A 19,763-nucleotide genomic window follows, 5' to 3' on the forward strand; every position below is an offset into this window, starting at 1 on the left:
GTCTGTATGTTTGTTTGACCCAACACTGCTAATTTAACATTGTTGATGTGTGCTGAAGAATCGTGGTTTTTAATTCCTTCATTCATGTGCTTCAAATCAATCATATCTGCAGAACGATAATAATCAAAATTATATAGTTACTACTCACAGTCCTAAATTCAAACAGAAAAATAAATAAAATTCATAAAACGTACTTATTTTTGTCAATAAATGTTTGCCGTCCAACAATAGACAAGGAAAACAAAATACAGCGTCTTCTATATTGTAGCCGCATATTGCATTTTTCGTAAATCCGAATGTTGAATTTTCTTGTCACTTCTCTATTACTGTTCTTCGTCACTTATAATTTTAATTCATGTGTAGGTCTACCCACCTTCTTTATTTTGATCTTTTCGTGTAAAGGTCTTACAGAAAATTACACATTTAAAAGATCTTGCACACTATTCATTGTAACATTTATGATGGAAAGAGCTTAAGAACACATCTGAAAGTGCTCCTAACCCTCCTACGCACACTGTACTGGCTCCCTACCATGCTCCAAAGCCTGCCAGTGAAACAGTACTACTGCGCATGCTCGAATGGAGCAGTGTGCCGCAAGTGTTGAGCGGTAAACGTAAGTCCCAGGCGTCAACAAGACCAGTACACGTGCAGTGTTATTTTTACATAGTATTATAATAAAGAATTATGTCGCTCACATAGTCTACTGCAGCTCATTGATATAACTTTAAAAACATGTGTTACTTGAAGAGGTGGTGCACTGCTCCTGTGCTCCTTAAGAGAAATCGCCACTGGTATAGATATTATTCTGAAGAGCGATGCAGTGTGGCTACATTCATTTCAACTATAGAATGATATGATAATTGAGTAGTACCATATTGCTATTGATACGTAAAAATACGTAATAGGCGAAAAATGTTGAAGTTTCGAGGAGGAGGTTATATTGGGAAGAAGTGACAATACATAAAATAAAGCAATTGCTGTGGCGATGTCGAGAGACAGGTTTGAGTTCATTTTCTCAGATCTACATTCTTATGACAATGACAATTTAGATAAAAAATAAGACCTCTTCCAAAAATACTAAATGAAAAACAATAGAAACTTGTGTCCATTCAATACTTCCCTCCAGAACATCACCAATCTTCCACGTGTAAACAGATCTTGCTGTGCAAATCTGGCTCCATGTGAAGCAGACTTGGATAATTTCAAGGGAAAAATTGTTCGGGAGCCGGGTATCGATCCCGGAACTTTTGGCTTAGCGCACCAACGCTGTGCCGACTAGCTACCCAGGAACTAACCCGACACCGTCTCAACTTTTCCCTTTATAACAACACACCTCAATGGGCTGACAAGACGCCAGAAACCCAATTTTGAGTGCACACAAACTCTGTGTCACTTGAATTATAGTTTTCTGTTAACGTATACCTGAAAGCCAGATTTGCATGATATATATGTCATTGCAGGTAGTTAAGTAGCACCGAAACGGCTGTAAGCCGCACATGCTTACATAATTAACACGAGTAAGTTCGCCATTTAATCAATTATTTATTATTATTATTATTATTATTATTATTATTATTATTATTATTATTATTATTATTATTATTATTATTATTATTATTATTTGAGGCTATCAAATGCAAAACTCGCCTTATCCAGGTAAAGTGATTTGTAAGAAAACAGGAAAAACCGTTATGGATATGGAGTTTTGCATTTGATAGTAGTTTTCTGAGCTCTATGGAAGAGGAATTAGACAAGATTTGCACAAACCGACTATATCAGTAGATATAGAGCTGCAAGTAGTACAACATCCTATATGTAACTCTTTTTTTTATTTTGGATAAGAAGAGTTTTGCACTTGATAGCAGTGCTGCTCATCGGAGTGACTACTACCGCGGAGGAATCGGAGATTACGAATAAAGCTCTCCACCGGTGATCTCCGGTACTATCGTAGGTGGAACAGGGGACATACGGAGGGATGCGGTGGTTCGGAGCGAAGCGAAGTTGTAGGACGTAGAGCTCAAGGACGACCGGCGCGTACGGACTGAGGGTAGTTGTGAGTGGAATAAAATGTCACCAAATCGTATATCCGTCGCATGGAAATTCTTTAATTTAGTTGAAGATGATAATAAAGTCGCACGCTGTGAACTTTGTGGGCGAATTTACTCTATGGGTGATGGTACTTCGAATTTTTGGACCATTTGAAGCGATCGCACAATCGCGAACTTGAAGAAAATAAGTAAGTACATTTAACTGTTCAATACACTTCTGAACCCTTTTAAAACGCGTGTTTACTTTGATTTATATATAAAAGTTCTAATAAATAATTTCGTGGTTTAGTGTGCAGACAGAGTAACATTGCGAATGAAAAACTGAAAAGCAGAAGAATTTCAGCAAAAAAGGACCCTCTAAGATTGATCCAGCATATTGTTACGAGATGAAAGTCCAAACTTCAGTGATGAGCCGCTTACTTGAAATGAAATATGAGTTGGTGATTGTGTTGCCAGAAAAGCCAAACGCTCCTAGGACGCTAACAGGTCCGTATTTGGAAATCTCTGTGGCGTGGACTAGGTTAGATAGATTTTCTGAGTAGGTCTGAAATTTTAAAATGTAGGTATGTAAGTGTTTAGGCTAACATTAAGAGTCGCGGTTGTGGTACTCGTACTTGCTGTCAAAAATAAATTATTACCATTCAGATAAACAATGACCGTTAATTAGTGATATCGTTTTCGTAGTTTTAAAATTACGTAAAACATTTGATACGATTTTTTTAAACTGCTTTAGTGTTATTGTTCCAAAGGTCCACAGTCTAGAAAAAAAGTCTTGAAATTTCTATAAAACGTAACTTTCGAGGTAATAAAACTCATTCATAACTTATATGGAATATTTAAAAGACAACTTGAGTTATTAGATTAAAATATTGAGTTTCATTCTGAAACTAAAGAAACTTGTGGTAATAATATAATTACAATTATCCTTGAGTTGATATCCGCTTATATTTTTATTACAGACGAAGAGTGACGAGTTTTAGAAGAGACAGTTCAAATACTGACACCCTTTAACACAATGATCACAATCCTGTCTGGTGAAGAATCTTAATAAATTATTTTGGACAGTAAACTTTAACCTATTGATACCACACGTTTCTTTTGTTCCATTCTGAAACTCCCTTAATATATTTTACGTTAAACTAAACCGATTAGAATAATAATTAACAAAAACTGTTTGTGAATAAACGAATGTTTCCAGGAAAATTATAAATGTTTACATTAGCTACTGAAAAGCTTTATTTCTGCGTTAGTTTTCAGTTAATTTTAATACTATTAATTTGATCAATGACATAAATCTAATACGCCTTTCCACATATACTATGAATTTCAAAACTAGAAAAAAAATCTGTCAGCTAACATAGTACTTCAAGCAAAACAAGAAAAAAAGAAGAGCCGAAGAAAAAGAGAGAGAGGTAAATAAAAAGAGAAAATAAACAACAAAAATTACACACTTATTTTAAAAGATACGCGGACGTCAGCGGACTCCAATCACTACCTGATCCGATTAAAGGAATGCTCAGCGGAAAATGTATGTCTGCGCCACAGCACATATACAACCTGCGCGACATCAGTCGGAGGTAACCGGAGGTCTCCGATTGAAAGCGCACAAACAACCGCTCCGGAGAAAAACCTAATCATAAGCAGCACTACTCGATAGCCTCATTTACTTCGTTCAATGTTGTCTTACAACTTTTTTATGTAAAGTTGTGTTTGTTGTACCGGTAATTTTAACCTGTGCGGCGACATCTGCTCTTTATGTAGTACTTTCTTTTAGTTGGTTATTTAACGACGCTTATCAACTACTAGATTATTTACAATCGATGATATTGATGATAGCGAGATAGTATTTGGCGAGACATGGCCAAGAATTCGCCAGAGATTACCTGACATTCGCCTTACGGTTGGGGATATCGAAAAAAAAACCAACCAACAATGACATATTTCAAACGTTTTCCTTTTTTGTTCTCGAAACACATCAGAATTTGTAGCAGTGTTGTTACCCAGTGAGGGAGTAATCGGTGAGTGTGTTTCAGTAACATTTAATGATGTATCGGAAAAAAACCCAAAACAAACTACTTTTTCCTCTCTATTCAAAATACTCAAAGGTAAAGTGTGTGCGTTTCCTGAGGAGATTGTCCCGATTATCATTCCTCATCTGAAATACGCTCCAGTTATTTATACTTCGTGTGAAGTTGAGAGGTCGTTTTTCATTTATAAGAATATTCTTATAGACAGAAGGCAATCGATGACCGCAGAAAATAATATGGAAAAATACTTCATTATTAATTGCGCCTCCAAACAACAATTAAATGAGGTTGAATCATATGTGCACCTGTAATTTTTTCAGTTATTTTTTCTTATCAGTGTGCAAAAATACATTTAGTAAAGCTTGGATTTTAAGTTACGTTTATTTTATTTATTACATATTCGAATGAGTGATATTTAGTTCGGAGATTTTCAAGCGCCCGAAATTCTGGTGATTTTATTAATTGTGAAGCTTGGGCACGCCAAGATGGAGTATTACTGGCCGCTGAACGAATATTGCAGACTGTTCTTATATACCTTATTTTATTTCAAGGAGTGCAGTTCGGTGGCTTCTTTGAACACCCACTTACAGATTTATGACTTCCTACATAAACACCTCTGACAATTCTATCCTGCCCCTCGTCCCAACATTGCACAGTTGCCACAATCCTGGTGACCTTCGAAATTATGCAGTGAAACTGACGGGATTCTTGAAATTCGGAAAAGATGCGGCAACTCTGCCTCCACGTGGATTTGACGGGCACCTGTCATTTCTTCTGAACGAGGGTTGTGATTGGTTACTGACAAGAGAAGACAAGATTTCCGTCACAGTAAGGAAGACATTTATTTATGACAACCGATTAGTAGGGGGCAGTAGAAGGTCTGTCGGCAAAGTCCTTTCTATGAAACTGCACTCCATGAAAAAAAATAAAGTATACCTGGCAGTACGATCTACTTCCACTAGATGGCTCCCCGACACGAGTAGCTGGGTTGCCAATACATGCAAACGAAATGATACTAAACGTGAAGAATGTTGCTACAGGTGGAAGGTTAGGTTAGGTTTTATATTAGGTGTGTAGTATTACTACTATGTTGGCGACACTGAAACCCACTATTACCGTGATTTTTTTGTTTAGTCCCTATTTACACTTGCTATAGGTTCGTTCCAACAAGCAGTTCATGGATCAGTTCATGTACGGTTCCTGTACCATCTTATGCGCATGCGCTAGTTGAGCATCTGCTGTGGGATTGAAACTGGACTGGACGCTGTTGGAACGCTTTCGCGGATCGTTATGTACTAAATCCAGAGATGCTATAACTGTGATCATCTTTGCTAAGAACGGGATGCTTAATTATTATCGTTTCGCAGCTAATTCTAATTGCAGAAAATAGAATTTCGATCATTTTCTATAAAAAGATGACAAAAAATATGGAAGGCAAGAATTCCGATAATTCAACGTCGTGTACTGAGGGACTCTCATCTAAAAATAGTTCTTATTTTTAATTATTAATGTATGTACGTTATTTATTATACTTTTAATCAAAGCTGCATGTTGAAATTGTAATTAACTGTTTCAATATCCAAATAATTTCCATTCCCTTTCTTTTTGGCGAAAATTTAAATTAAATCTCTAGTTTTATTATTCGTCTGAACTGTCACTTTTCATCTTTAATCTCATTGATGTGAACAGTCGATCATGTCTTTCTTCAGTATCCAGGAGACGTTGGTGAGCTTATGCGCATGAGCGTCTTGCGTACTCTTCCGTACATGCCTCAATCCGCGGACTATTTCTGACCGTTCCGAACCCGTGTCAAAAGCTTGTTGGAACGCCCGACTGCAGTACATGTTTCCGGTTCAGGACTGGTTCGGATACGAGACGATAAAAGTCACCCTCGGCTCTCTTTTTGCGCATGCGCCATCGGTGTAGTATTTCCGTTTCCGGTGTGATGCTGGGCCTCGTAAGCATAAAAATTGTTTTATTCACCGCATTCTAGATTCACCTTCGTCACGATCATATATTATTTACATATCGGTGATACAAGTTACGTAATTATAATAATAGTGCATTGATAGATTTCACAATTATTACTCCAGCTCCTGTTATCCAAGTCAAACCTTATTTTCGTATAATTGTATTCCAGAATATTTCCTCATAAGTCTTGATAGGCTATATGTATTAAGAGTTAATTTCTGGTGGTAGTATTGATATTAAACTTGGCTAACACAATATTCCATCTACAACTTCAGAGGAGCGGCAAGAACTAGCGCTGAGGTAGTTCTGGATATTTCAATTGTAAACCAACTTACGAATCTCGTGATATGCAAATAAATATCACCAAACGTAGGTGCCAACTTCAGAGGGGCTGCAAGACACTTTGTGTCCAAATTTATAAAACCAGGGGCATCACATCCAGTAAAATTAAGAGTGATCTCAACCTTGTTAACAATTCGAAGAGATATTCCTATGTAAATAAAGCGGCGAAACTAGCGCTGAAGTAGTTCTGGTGATTTCGGAAGTGAAAATTGTTGAATTTATAAGGGTTTCTTTTTATGTAGATACAGTTGATCGTATATGCATCATAGACAAATATATGCATGGCGTAACAAAACCCTAAACTAACCAAATCTAACCTGTCACAGATTCGTATATGCAACATGTATATAAGCGGGGAATTACTTCAGCACTAGTTTAGCCAAAAATTGAATTAATTTGTTTGAAAGATGAAGTAGGTTATAGGCCAAAGATTATTATTTGAACACTATAGAGAGTAGTGGTTTGGTTCGACTGGAACATCTCGGAAAAAAGAAGAGATATATATATGTTTTTTATTATTACCGGTATAGACCTATATTCATTATTATTTATTATTCCACAGTTGAGTAACAAAATGGACAAGGAACCAACCAAAAGAACAAATCGGGACACCCTTAGAACAATAGCATTTTAAATATCATGGTAAATTAGGAAACATACCACTAACTTTATGAGTTCCTGTAGGCCCTAAATGTTTTTATCCATCTAAATCACTGATAGAGGAGGTCAGCTGTCGAACATGTTAGTAAAGCAATTCACAATGCCGCTATCTTTCCTGAATTTGAGATCGGTGAATCTTCACACACGCAACAGAGTGACTCCACATCTCTATCCATGATCCACATTTTTGTAGTTCAGTTCAAATCTATGAACTATTGGGATCGAACAGTAATGGTCCTAAGTCTTACCAAGCGGAAATAACACAGAGCTAACAGTTAATTAACAGTGTATGGTAATTATGTAGTAATAATCGGCCAGGCCTCCATATTCCCGCAATAGAGGTCCAGGGCACCTTCGTTATCATATGTATTTTCTTTTATTAAATTTCGTTTGTATATGATTAACTTGTCATCCAGTATCCACTTTACACCCTGGATCTCTGTTGTAGTAAGATGATGGCCTGGCCGATATGACCTGTCGATGGTTTGTTTCTACACAATTATTAAAATATATGTGTATACTTGGTAATGTATCTATCCTGGATCTCTATTACGGGAAGATGGCCTGGCTGATGATTACTACTTAATTACCCAAAATTTAAAACTAACCATTATCAACACTCGTTTTTAGGTTGATTTTTTTTTGTTATGATCGTCGTCGTAGGTGTGTGCTCGTTAATTGATTAGCAACGGCTATATAACTACTGATAATGGATAAATGCTTAATAAAGAAAATTGTCCCCACTGAAAGTGCAGTGAACGGGAATACAATGATAAATTGGGTTATATTAATGACAGTGAAATTAATGGCTCATCGTCGGGTGGCGATCAAAACCTTGTAATTCCAAAACTGAAAATTTTACAAGAGAAAGATATAATATTACTGATACGATATCATGTTCACGTGCTCTATTTTATGTACATGTCTTAAATGTCTGTTTAAATTCGACTGTTTACTAAATATGGTACTGCAATGTTTGCATACCACAGGCATTATTACAGAAGTTTGAAAACTAATCCATCAATCTCGAATGAAAGTAAAAGAAATCCAGTTCACAATTACTGCGGTAAATAAAACATTTTTATGCTTACAACGGGGCTCAGCGTCACACCGGAAGCGGAATTTCTTCACCAATAGCGCATGCGCAATAAAGGGAGCCGAGGGTGACTTTTATCGTCTCGTGGTTCGGATTGTGTTGGAATGCTTTTTCTGTACTGCGCATGCTCACGATGGTTACGGACGGTTCCTGACTGTTGTTGGAACGAACCTTTGTCGTTCGACTTACAGCGCGGGCGCATGCGCAGTACGGATTTCGTTCCTCTCCTTTCGACATCTGCTGAGTAGAAGCTGTTTCTATTTCTGTGCGACATGTCCTAGGAGGGCCAGCCGAATTGACGCGACAGGACCCGAACATGGTTCGGAAAAACAGTAGCAGACAACTTTTAATCAGCTGTTTCCATAGACTTACTAAATAACCGCGGCTGTTTCTCTCTTTCCGCGCGCTTTGTAGCATAATGTCAGAGTGGAACAAAAACCAAGTAATGAAATTAATCAGGCTTTACGAGGAATTTCCATATTTTTATGACATCACAAATAAGGACTATTACAATAGGATTCGGAGGGAAAATGCACTGGAGTTTATTTGTAAAAATTTGGAGTCAGTTCGTCCCTCCGACATCAAAACAAAAATAAAGAACATCAGAAGTCAATATGCAAGGGAAAAAAAATTAAACTTTCAATTCATTTTAATATAATAAATATCTATTGGACAATTTTGTTCCAGTTTGAAATCTTTACTGAGAACATGGAATAACCCTTTCTCCTGCCTTCTGGACGTCCATCTCCTTTCCCAGTCTCTCTCTCTCTCTTCCCCCCCCCTCTCTCATTAGTGCAAGTTAACGAAACCCTTGAAGCTGCAGAAGCTAAAACAGCTACTTTTTATTGTTCACCACATCATTCATACGTTGCTCGAGCTCAACTAGACTCGAGTAACAGACGAGAAATCTGCCAAGAGTGAACGGATCGACCTGGTTGGCGAGTTGGTATAGCGCTGGCCTTCTATGCCCAAGGTTGCGGGTTCGATCCCGGGCCAGGTCGATGGCATTTAAGTGTGCTTAAATGCGACAGGCTCATATCAGTAGATTTACTGGCATGTAAAAGAACTCATGCGGGACAAAATTCCGGCACATCCGGCGACGCTGATATAACCTCTGCAGTTGCGAGCGTCGTTAAATAAAACATAACATTTATAAGAGTGAACGGTGATACTACATTTAGCCGACAGAAAGCGCAACAACTTGCGTCGACTTGTGGACGAGAAATTTGCCAAGTGTAAACGGCGATGCTACATATAGCCGACAGAAAGCGCTTGATGTTGCGCGACAAATAGCAAGGGTAAATAGGGACTTAGTGCCAAGCAACTGTATTGGAGGATATACAAACGAAGTCACATTACGAAACTGTGTATTTATTTCATTATTAGTTTGTTCTGTTTTACTATTAGCTATTAGTGTTTATTCCATTAATACAAATTATGTGCATTTTACATAACATCGTATCGTATGTTGGATATTGCTGCGTTTCCTTTTTTCATTAGAAACCACCATCATGACGAACCTCTTATAATCATACTTAATTTGCTACATTTTCGAACAATTCTCTTTAAAAAAAAAAGTACATCCCTATAAACAGCGCCTACTTAAATAATCAACTCCATCTCCACAAAAACCTTCCTTACAAATTCCTTTCATTTTTACTTAAAAAATCACCAGAACTACTTGCGCGCTGATTTATCCAATACTGTATAAATTCTTAGAAAACCCTAATCCTTAACTTACTGTACTATCAACTATCCAGTCAGCATTAATGATCGTATTCCACTTGACAGAATAATGAATAAGCGTAATTAGATAAAGATATTAAGCAAAAACTCTTCACTAGTAATCGGTAGTATAGTGGTCAGTATCCCTGCCTGTTACGCGGGAGACCGGGGTTCGATTCCCCGCCGGTGAGGTAATGTTCTTTTAATTTCATAAAATGACAGCATAATGAATAAGAGTACTCTGATAAAGATATTAAGCGAAAGTAATTCATCAGTCCTCGGTAGTATAGTGGTCAGTATCCCCGCCTGTCACGCTGGAGACCGGGGTTCAATTCCCCGCCGGGGAGGTAATGTTCTTTTAATTTCATAAAATGACAGCATAATGAATAAGCGTACTCTGATAAAGATATTAAGCGAAATTTATTCATCAGTCCTCGGTAGTATAGTGGTCAGTATCCCCGCCTGTCACGCGGGAGACTGGGGTTCGATTCCCCGACGGGGAGGTAATGTTCTTTTAATTTCATAAAATGACAGCATAATGAATAGGCGTACTCAGATAAAGATATTAAGCGAAATTAATTCGTCAGTCCTCGATAGTATAGTGGTCAGTATCCCCGCCTGTCAAGCGAGAGACCGGGGTTCGATTCCCCGCCGGGGATGTAATGTTCTTTTAATTTCATAAAATGACAGCATAATGAATAAGCGTACTCTGATAAAGATATTAAGCGAAAGTAATTCATCAGTCCTCGGTAGTATAGTGGTCAGTATCCCCGCCTGTCACGCTGGAGACCGGGGTTCAATTCCCCGCCGGGGAGGTAATGTTCTTTTAATTTCATAAAATGACAGCATAATGAATAAGCGTACTCTGATAAAGATATTAAGCGAAATTTATTCATCAGTCCTCGGTAGTATAGTGGTCAGTATCCCCGCCTGTCACGCGGGAGACTGGGGTTCGATTCCCCGACGGGGAGGTAATGTTCTTTTAATTTCATAAAATGACAGCATAATGAATAGGCGTACTCAGATAAAGATATTAAGCGAAATTAATTCGTCAGTCCTCGATAGTATAGTGGTCAGTATCCCCGCCTGTCAAGCGAGAGACCGGGGTTCGATTCCCCGCCGGGGATGTAATGTTCTTTTAATTTCATAAAATGACAGCATAATGAATAAGCGTACTCTGATAAAGATATTAAGCGAAAGTAATTCATCAGTCCTCGGTAGTATAGTGGTCAGTATCCCCGCCTGTTACGCGGGAGGCCGGTGTTCGATTCCCCGCCGTGGAGGTAATGTTCTTTTAATTTCATAAAATGACAGCGTAATCAACAAGCGTACTCAGATAAAAATATTAAGCGAAAGTAAATTGTCAGTCCTCGGTAGTATAGTGGTCAGTATCCCAGCCTGTTACGCGGCAGACCGGGGTTCGATTCCCCGCCGGGGAGGTAATGTTCTTTTAATTTCAAAAAATGACAGCATAATGAACAAGCGTACTCAGATAAAAATATTAAGCGAAAGTAAATTGTCAGTCCTCGGTAGTATAGTGGTCAGTATCCCCGCCTGTCAAGCGAGAGACCGGGGTTCGGTTCCCCGCCGGGGATGTAATGTTCTTTTAATTTCATAAAATGACAGCATAATGAATAAGCGTACTCAGATAAAGATATTAAGCGAAATTAATTCATCAGTCCTAGTTAATATAGTGGTCAGTATCCCCGCCTGTCACGCGGGAGACCGGGGTTCGATTCCCCGCCGGGGAGGTAATGTTCTTTTAATTTCATAAAATGACAGCATAATGAACAAGCGTACTCAGATAAAGATATTAAGCGAAAGTAATTCATCAGTCCTCGCTAGTATAGTGGTCAGTATCACCACCTGTTACGCGAGAGACCGGGGTTAAATTCCCCGCCGGGGAGGTAATGTTCTAATAATTTCATAAAATGACAGCATAATGAATAAGCGTACTCAGATAAAAATATTAAGCGAAAGTAAATTGTCAGTCCTCGGTAGTATAGTGGTCAGTATCCCCGCCTGTCACGCGGGAGACCGGGGTTCGATTCCCCGCCGGGGAGGTAATGTTTTTTTAATTTCATAAAATGACAGCATAATGAATAAGCGTACTCAGATAAAGATATTAAGCGAAAGTAATTCATCAGTCCTCGCTAGTATAGTGGTCAGTATCCCCGCCTGTCACGCGGGAGACCGGGGTTCGATTCCCCGCCGGGGAGGTAATGTTCTTTTAATTTCATAAAATGACAGCATAATGAATAAGAATACTCAGATAAAGATATTAAGCGATCATAATTCATCAGTCCTCGGTAGTATAATGGTTAGTGTCACCCCCTGCAACGCGGGAGACCGGGGTTCGATTCCCCGCCGGGAGGGTAATGTTCTTTTAATTTCATAAAATGACAGCATAATGAATAAGCGTACTCAGATAAAAATATTAAGCGAAAGTAAATTGTCAGTCTTCGGTAGTATAGTGGTCAGTATCCCCGCGTGTTACTCGCGAGACCGGGGTTCGATTCCCCGCCGGGGAGGTAATGTTCTTTTAATTTCATAAAATGATAGCATAATGAACAAGCGTACTCAGATAAAGATATTAAGCGAAAGTAATTCATCAGTCCTCGGTAGTATAGTGGTCAGTATCACCGCCTGTTACGGGGGAGACCGGGGTTCAATTCCCCGCGGGGGAGGTAATGTACTTTTAATTTCATAACATGACAGCATAATGAATAAGCGTACTCAGATAAAGATATTAAGCGAAAGTAATTCATCAGTCCTCGTTAGTATAGTGGTCAGTATCCCCGCCTGTCACGCGGGAGACCGGGGTTCGATTCCCCGCCGGGGAGGTAATGTTCTTTTAAATTCATAAATGACAGCATAATGAATAAGCGTACTCAGATAAAGATATTAAGCGAAAGTAATTCATCAGTCCTCGTTAGTATAGTGGTCAGTATCCCCGCCTGTCACGCGGGAGACCGGGGTTCGATTCCCCGCCGGGGAGTTAATGTTCTTTTAATTTCATAAAATGACAGCATAATGAATAAGCGTACTCAGATAAAGATATTAAGCGAAAGTAATTCATCAGTCCTCGGTAGTATAGTGGTCAGTATCCCCGCCTGTTACGCGGGAGACCGGGGTTCGATTCCCCGCCGGGGAGGTAATGTTCCTTTAATTTCATAAAATGACAGCATAATGAACAAGCGTACTCAGATAAAAATATTAAGCGAAAGTAAATTGTCAGTCATCGGTAGTATAGTGGTCAGTATCCCCGCCTGTCACGCGGGAGACCGGGGTTCGATTCCCCGCCGGGGAGGTAATGTTCTTTTAATTTCATAAAATGACAGCATAATGAATAAGCGTACTCAGATAAAGGTATTAAGCGAAATTTATTCGTCAGTCCTCGGTAGTATAGTGGTCAGTATCCCCGCCTGTCAAGCGAGAGACCGGGGTTCGGTTCCCCGCCGTGGATGTAATGTACTTTTAATTTCATAAAATGACAGCATAATGAATAAGCGTACTCAGATAAAGATATTAAGCGAAATTAATTCATCAGTCCTAGTTAATATAGTGGTCAGTATCCCCGCCTGTCACGCGGGAGACCGGGGTTCGATTCCCCGCCGGGGAGGTAATGTTCTTTTAATTTCATAAAATGACAGCATAATGAACAAGCGTACTCAGATAAAGATATTAAGCGTCAGTAATTCATTAGTCCTCGGTAGTATAGTGGTCAGTATCCCCGCCTGTCACGCGGGAGACCGGGGTTCGATTCCCCGCCGGGGAGGTAATGTTCTTTTAATTTCATAAAATGACAGCATAATGAATAAGCGTACTCAGATAAAGATATTAAGCGAAAGTAATTCATCAGTCCTCGCTAGTATAGTGGTCAGTTTCCCCGCCTGTCACGCGGGAGACCGGGGTTCGATTCCCCGCCGGGGAGGTAATGTTCTTTTAATTTCATAAAATGACAGCATAATGAATAAGAATACTCAGATAAAGATATTAAGCGAACATAATTCATCAGTCCTCGGTAGTATAATGGTTAGTGTCACCCCCTGCAACGCGGGAGACCGGGGTTCGATTCCCAGCCGGGAGGGTAATGTTCTTTTAATTTCATAAAATGACAGCATAATGAATAAGCGTACTCAGATAAAAATATTAAGCGAAAGTAAATTGTCAGTCTTCGGTTGTATAGTGGTCACTATCCCCGCGTGTTACTCGCGAGACCGGCGTTCGATTCCCCGCCGGGGAGGTAATGTTCTTTTAATTTCATAAAATGACAGCATAATGAACAAGCGTACTCAGATAAAAATATTAAGCGAAAGTAAATTGTCAGTCCTCGGTAGTATAGTGGTCAGTATCCCCGCCTGTCACGCGTGAGACCGGGGTTCGATTCCCCGCCGGGGAGGTAATGTTCTTTTAATTTCATAAAATGACAGCATAATGAATAAGAGTACTCAGGTAAAGTTATTATGCGAAAGGAATTCATCAGTACTCTGTAGTATAGTGGTTAGTGTCTCTGCCTGTCACGCGAGAGACCGGGGTTCGATTCCCCGCCGGGAAGATAATGTTCTTTTAATTTCATAAAATGACAGCATAATGATCAAGCGTACTCAGAAAAAGATATTAACCGAAAGTAATTCATCAGTCCTCGGTAGTATAGTGGTCAGTATCCCCGTCTGTCACGTGGGAGACCGGGGTTCGATTCCCCGCCGGGGAGCTAATGTTCTTTTAATTTCATAAAATGACAGCATAATGAATAAGCGTATTCAGATAAAGATATTAAGCGTCAGTAATTCATCAGTCCTCGGTAGTATAGTGGTCAGTATCCCCGCCTGTCACGCGGGAGACCGGGGTTCGATTCCCCGGCGGGAAGTAATGTTCTTTTAATTTCATAAAATGACAGCATAATGAGTAAGCGTACTCAGATAAAGATATTAAGCGAAAGCAATTCATCAGTCCTCGCTAGTATAGTGGTCAGTATCACCGCCTGTTACGGGGGAGACCGGGGTTCGATTCCCCGCCGGGGATGTAATGTTCTTTTAATTTCATAACATGACAGCATAATGAATAAGCGTACTCTGATAAAGATATTAAGCGTCAGTAATTCATCAGTCCTCGTTAGTATAGTGGTCAGTATTCCCGCCTGTCACGCGGGAGAACGGGGTGCGATTCCCCGCCGCGGAGGTAATGTTCTTTTAATTTCATAAAATGATAGCATAATGAATAAGCGTACTCAGATAAAGATATTAAGTGAAAGTAATTCATCAGTCCTCGGTAGTATAGTGGTCAGTATCCCCGCCTGTTACGCGGGAGACCGGGGTTCGATTCCACGCCGGGGAGGTAATGTTCTTTTAATTTCATAAAATGACAGCATAATGAATAAGAGTACTCAGGTAAAGTTATTATGCGAAAGGAATTCATCAGTACTCGGTAGTATAGTGGTTAGTGTCTCTGCCTGTCACGCGGGAGACCGGGGTTCGATTCCCCGCCGGGGAGATAATGTTCTTTTAATTTCATAAAATGACAGCATAATGAATAAGCGTAATGAGATAAAGATATTAAGCGAAAGTAATTCATCAGTCCTCGGTAGTATAGTGGTCAGTATCCCCGCCTGTCACGCGGGAGACCGGTTTTCGATTCCCCGCAGGGGAGGTAATGTTCTTTTAATTTCATAAAATGACAGCATAATGAATAAGAGTACTCAGATAAAGATATTAAGCGAAAGTAATTCATCAGTCCTCGGTAGTATAGTGGTCAGTATCCCCGCCTGTCACGCGGGAGAACGGGGTTCGATTCCCCGCCGGGGAGGTAATGTTCTTTTAATTTCATAAAATGATAGCATAATGAATAAGCGTACTCAGATAAAGATATTAAGTGAAAGTAATTCATCAGTCCTCTGTAGTATAGTGGTCAGTATCCCCGCCTGTTACGCGGGAGACCGGGGTTCGATTCCCCGCCGGGGAGGTAATGTTCTTTTAATTTCATAAAATGACAGCATAATGAATAAGCGTACTCAGATAAAGATATTAAGCGAAAGTAATTCGTCAGTCCTCGCTAGTATAGTGGTCAGTATCACCACCTGTTACGCGAGAGACCGGGGTTCGATTCCCCGCCGGTGAGGTAATGTTCTTTTAATTTCATAAAATGACAGCATAATGAATAAGGGTACTCAGATAAAGATATTAAGCGAAAGTAATTCGTCAGTCCTCGATAGTATAGTGGTCAGTATCCCCGCCTGTCAAGCGAGAGACCGGGGTTCGATTCCCCGCCGGGGAGGTAATGTTCTTTTAATTTCATAAAATGACAGCATAATGAATAAGCGTACTCAGATAAAAATATTAAGCGAAAGTAAATTGTCAGTCTTCGGTAGTATAGTGGTCAGTATCCCCGCGTGTTACTCGCGAGACCGGGGTTCGATTCCCCGCCGGGGAGGTAATGTTCTTTTAATTTCATAAAATGATAGCATAATGAACAAGCGTACTCAGATAAAGATATTAAGCGAAAGTAATTCATCAGCCCTCGGTATTATAGTGGTCAGTATCACCGCCTGTTACGGGGGAGACCGGGGTTCGATTCCCCGGGGGGAGGTAATGTTCTTTTAATTTCATAACATGACAGCATAATGAATAAGCGTACTCAGATAAAGATATTAAGCGAAAATAATTCATCAGTCCTCGGTAGTATAGTGGTCAGTATCCCCGCCTGTCACGCGGGAGACCGGGGTTCGATTCCCCGCCGGGGAGGTAATGTTCTTTTAAATTCATAAATGACAGCATAATGAATAAGCGTACTCAGATAAAGATATTAAGCGAAAGTAATTCATCAGTCCTCGCTAGTATAGTGGTCAGTATCCCCGCCTGTCAGGCGGGAGACCGGGGTTCGATTCCCCGCCGGGGAGGTAATGTTCTTTTAATTTCATAAAATGACAGCATAATGAATAAGAATACTCAGATAAAGATATTAAGCGATCATAATTCATCAGTCCTCGGTAGTATAATGGTTAGTGTCACCCCCTGCAACGCGGGAGACCGGGGTTCGATTCCCCGCCGGGAGGGTAATGTTCTTTTAATTTCATAAAATGACAGCATAATGAATAAGCGTACTCAGATAAAAATATTAAGCGAAAGTAAATTGTCAGTCTTCGGTAGTATAGTGGTCAGTATCCCCGCGTGTTACTCGCGAGACCGGGGTTCGATTCCCCGCCGGGGAGGTAATGTTCTTTTAATTTCATAAAATGATAGCATAATGAACAAGCGTACTCAGATAAAGATATTAAGCGAAAGTAATTCATCAGTCCTCGGTAGTATAGTGGTCAGTATCACCGCCTGTTACGGGGGAGACCGGGGTTCAATTCCCCGCGGGGGAGGTAATGTACTTTTAATTTCATAACATGACAGCATAATGAATAAGCGTACTCAGATAAAGATATTAAGCGAAAGTAATTCATCAGTCCTCGTTAGTATAGTGGTCAGTATCCCCGCCTGTCACGCGGGAGACCGGGGTTCGATTCCCCGCCGGGGAGGTAATGTTCTTTTAAATTCATAAATGACAGCATAATGAATAAGCGTACTCAGATAAAGATATTAAGCGAAAGTAATTCATCAGTCCTCGTTAGTATAGTGGTCAGTCTCCCCGCCTGTCACGCGGGAGACCGGGGTTCGATTCCCCGCCGGGGAGTTAATGTTCTTTTAATTTCATAAAATGACAGCATAATGAATAAGCGTACTCAGATAAAGATATTAAGCGAAAGTAATTCATCAGTCCTCGGTAGTATAGTGGTCAGTATCCCCGCCTGTTACGCGGGAGACCGGGGTTCGATTCCCCGCCGGGGAGGTAATGTTCCTTTAATTTCATAAAATGACAGCATAATGAACAAGCGTACTCAGATAAAAATATTAAGCGAAAGTAAATTGTCAGTCCTCGGTAGTATAGTGGTCAGTATCCCCGCCTGTCACGCGGGAGACCGGGGTTCGATTCCCCGCCGGGGAGGTAATGTTCTTTTAATTTCATAAAATGACAGCATAATGAATAAGCGTACTCAGATAAAGGTATTAAGCGAAATTTATTCGTCAGTCCTCGGTAGTATAGTGGTCAGTATCCCCGCCTGTCAAGCGAGAGACCGGGGTTCGGTTCCCCGCCGTGGATGTAATGTACTTTTAATTTCATAAAATGACAGCATAATGAATAAGCGTACTCAGATAAAGATATTAAGCGAAATTAATTCATCAGTCCTAGTTAATATAGTGGTCAGTATCCCCGCCTGTCACGTGGGAGACCGGGGTTCGATTCCCCGCCGGGGAGGTAATGTTCTTTTAATTTCATAAAATGACAGCATAATGAACAAGCGTACTCAGATGAAGATATTAAGCGTCAGTAATTCATTAGTCCTCGGTAGTATAGTGGTCAGTATCCCCGCCTGTCACGCGGGAGACCGGGGTTCGATTCCCCGCCTGGGAGGTAATGTTCTTTTAATTTCATAAAATGACAGCATAATGAACAAGCGTACTCAGATAAAGATATTAAGCGAAAGTAATTCATCAGTCCTCGCTAGTATAGTGGTCAGTATCACCACCTGTTACGCGAGAGACCGGGGTTAAATTCCCCGCCGGGGAGGTAATGTTCTTTTAATTTCATAAAATGACAGCATAATGAATAAGCGTACTCTAATAAAAATATTAAGCGAAAGTAAATTGTCAGTCCTCGGTAGTATAGTGGTCAGTATCCCCGCCTGTCACGCGGGAGACCGGGGTTCGATTCCCCGCCGGGGAGGTAATGTTCTTTTAATTTCATAAAATGACAGCATAATGAATAAGCGTACTCAGATAAAGATATTAAGCGAAAGTAATTCATCAGTCCTCGCTAGTATAGTGGTCAGTGTCCCCGCCTGTCACGCGGGAGACCGGGGTTCGATTCCCCGCCGGGGAGGTAATGTTCTTTTAATTTCATAAAATGACAGCATAATGAATAAGAATACTCAGATAAAGATATTAAGCGAACATAATTCATCAGTCCTCGGTAGTATAATGGTTAGTGTCACCCCCTGCAACGCGGGAGACCGGGGTTCGATTCCCAGCCGGGAGGGTAATGTTCTTTTAATTTCATAAAATGACAGCATAATGAATAAGCGTACTCAGATAAAAATATTAAGCGAAAGTAAATTGTCAGTCTTCGGTTGTATAGTGGTCACTATCCCCGCGTGTTACTCGCGAGACCGGGGTTCGATTCCCCGCCGGGGAGGTAATGTTCTTTTAATTTCATAAAATGACAGCATAATGAACAAGCGTACTCAGATAAAAATATTAAGCGAAAGTAAATTGTCAGTCCTCGGTAGTATAGTGGTCAGTATCCCCGCCTGTCACGCGGGAGACCGGGGTTCGATTCCCCGCCGGGGAGGTAATGTTCTTTTAATTTCATAAAATGACAGCATAATGAATAAGAGTACTCAGGTAAAGTTATTATGCGAAAAGAATTCATCAGTACTCTGTAGTATAGTGGTTAGTGTCTCTGCCTGTCACGCGAGAGACCGGGGTTCGATTCCCCGCCGGGGAGATAATGTTCTTTTAATTTCATAAAATGACAGCATAATGATCAAGCGTACTCAGATAAAGATATTAACCGAAAGTAATTCATCAGTCCTCGGTAGTATAGTGGTCAGTATCCCCGTCTGTCACGTGGGAGACCGGGGTTCGATTCCCCGCCGGGGAGCTAATGTTGTTTTAATTTCATAAAATGACAGCATAATGAATAAGCGTATTCAGATAAAGATATTAAGCGTCAGTAATTCATCAGTCCTCGGTAGTATAGTGGTCAGTATCCCCGCCTGTCACGCGGGAGACCGGGGTTCGATTCCCCTCCGGGGAGGTAATGTTCTTTTAATTTCATAAAATGACAGCATAA

General features: G+C 40.3%; 1 protein-coding gene and 22 non-coding genes across 23 annotated transcripts in view; all 23 read left to right on the top strand.

Moving 5' to 3' along the window:
- The window catches only part of LOC138715480 (esterase E4-like), a 193,150-nt gene that overhangs the window by 22,460 nt on the left and 150,927 nt on the right, over window positions 1-19,763 (top strand). The window lies entirely within an intron of this gene.
- Window positions 10,145-10,216, top strand: TRNAD-GUC (transfer RNA aspartic acid (anticodon GUC)). Its single transcript has one exon. It is a non-coding gene; the product is annotated as a tRNA-Asp (tRNA).
- TRNAD-GUC (transfer RNA aspartic acid (anticodon GUC)) lies at window positions 10,613-10,684 on the top strand. Its single transcript has one exon. It is a non-coding gene; the product is annotated as a tRNA-Asp (tRNA).
- Window positions 11,861-11,932, top strand: TRNAD-GUC (transfer RNA aspartic acid (anticodon GUC)). The gene has a single exon. It is a non-coding gene; the product is annotated as a tRNA-Asp (tRNA).
- On the top strand, window positions 12,017-12,088 carry TRNAD-GUC (transfer RNA aspartic acid (anticodon GUC)). Its single transcript has one exon. It is a non-coding gene; the product is annotated as a tRNA-Asp (tRNA).
- On the top strand, window positions 12,641-12,712 carry TRNAD-GUC (transfer RNA aspartic acid (anticodon GUC)). Its single transcript has one exon. It is a non-coding gene; the product is annotated as a tRNA-Asp (tRNA).
- On the top strand, window positions 12,796-12,867 carry TRNAD-GUC (transfer RNA aspartic acid (anticodon GUC)). The gene has a single exon. It is a non-coding gene; the product is annotated as a tRNA-Asp (tRNA).
- TRNAN-GUU (transfer RNA asparagine (anticodon GUU)) lies at window positions 12,952-13,023 on the top strand. Its single transcript has one exon. It is a non-coding gene; the product is annotated as a tRNA-Asn (tRNA).
- TRNAD-GUC (transfer RNA aspartic acid (anticodon GUC)) lies at window positions 13,108-13,179 on the top strand. The gene has a single exon. It is a non-coding gene; the product is annotated as a tRNA-Asp (tRNA).
- TRNAD-GUC (transfer RNA aspartic acid (anticodon GUC)) lies at window positions 13,576-13,647 on the top strand. The gene has a single exon. It is a non-coding gene; the product is annotated as a tRNA-Asp (tRNA).
- Window positions 14,200-14,271, top strand: TRNAD-GUC (transfer RNA aspartic acid (anticodon GUC)). The gene has a single exon. It is a non-coding gene; the product is annotated as a tRNA-Asp (tRNA).
- TRNAD-GUC (transfer RNA aspartic acid (anticodon GUC)) lies at window positions 14,512-14,583 on the top strand. Its single transcript has one exon. It is a non-coding gene; the product is annotated as a tRNA-Asp (tRNA).
- Window positions 14,668-14,739, top strand: TRNAD-GUC (transfer RNA aspartic acid (anticodon GUC)). The gene has a single exon. It is a non-coding gene; the product is annotated as a tRNA-Asp (tRNA).
- TRNAD-GUC (transfer RNA aspartic acid (anticodon GUC)) lies at window positions 15,603-15,674 on the top strand. The gene has a single exon. It is a non-coding gene; the product is annotated as a tRNA-Asp (tRNA).
- Window positions 16,538-16,609, top strand: TRNAD-GUC (transfer RNA aspartic acid (anticodon GUC)). Its single transcript has one exon. It is a non-coding gene; the product is annotated as a tRNA-Asp (tRNA).
- TRNAD-GUC (transfer RNA aspartic acid (anticodon GUC)) lies at window positions 17,317-17,388 on the top strand. Its single transcript has one exon. It is a non-coding gene; the product is annotated as a tRNA-Asp (tRNA).
- Window positions 17,628-17,699, top strand: TRNAN-GUU (transfer RNA asparagine (anticodon GUU)). Its single transcript has one exon. It is a non-coding gene; the product is annotated as a tRNA-Asn (tRNA).
- TRNAD-GUC (transfer RNA aspartic acid (anticodon GUC)) lies at window positions 17,784-17,855 on the top strand. Its single transcript has one exon. It is a non-coding gene; the product is annotated as a tRNA-Asp (tRNA).
- TRNAD-GUC (transfer RNA aspartic acid (anticodon GUC)) lies at window positions 18,252-18,323 on the top strand. The gene has a single exon. It is a non-coding gene; the product is annotated as a tRNA-Asp (tRNA).
- TRNAD-GUC (transfer RNA aspartic acid (anticodon GUC)) lies at window positions 18,564-18,635 on the top strand. The gene has a single exon. It is a non-coding gene; the product is annotated as a tRNA-Asp (tRNA).
- On the top strand, window positions 19,188-19,259 carry TRNAD-GUC (transfer RNA aspartic acid (anticodon GUC)). The gene has a single exon. It is a non-coding gene; the product is annotated as a tRNA-Asp (tRNA).
- TRNAD-GUC (transfer RNA aspartic acid (anticodon GUC)) lies at window positions 19,500-19,571 on the top strand. The gene has a single exon. It is a non-coding gene; the product is annotated as a tRNA-Asp (tRNA).
- On the top strand, window positions 19,656-19,727 carry TRNAD-GUC (transfer RNA aspartic acid (anticodon GUC)). The gene has a single exon. It is a non-coding gene; the product is annotated as a tRNA-Asp (tRNA).

This window comes from Periplaneta americana, chromosome 15 (assembly GCF_040183065.1).
Source record: "Periplaneta americana isolate PAMFEO1 chromosome 15, P.americana_PAMFEO1_priV1, whole genome shotgun sequence".
NCBI classification, from domain to species: domain Eukaryota; kingdom Metazoa; phylum Arthropoda; class Insecta; order Blattodea; family Blattidae; genus Periplaneta; species Periplaneta americana.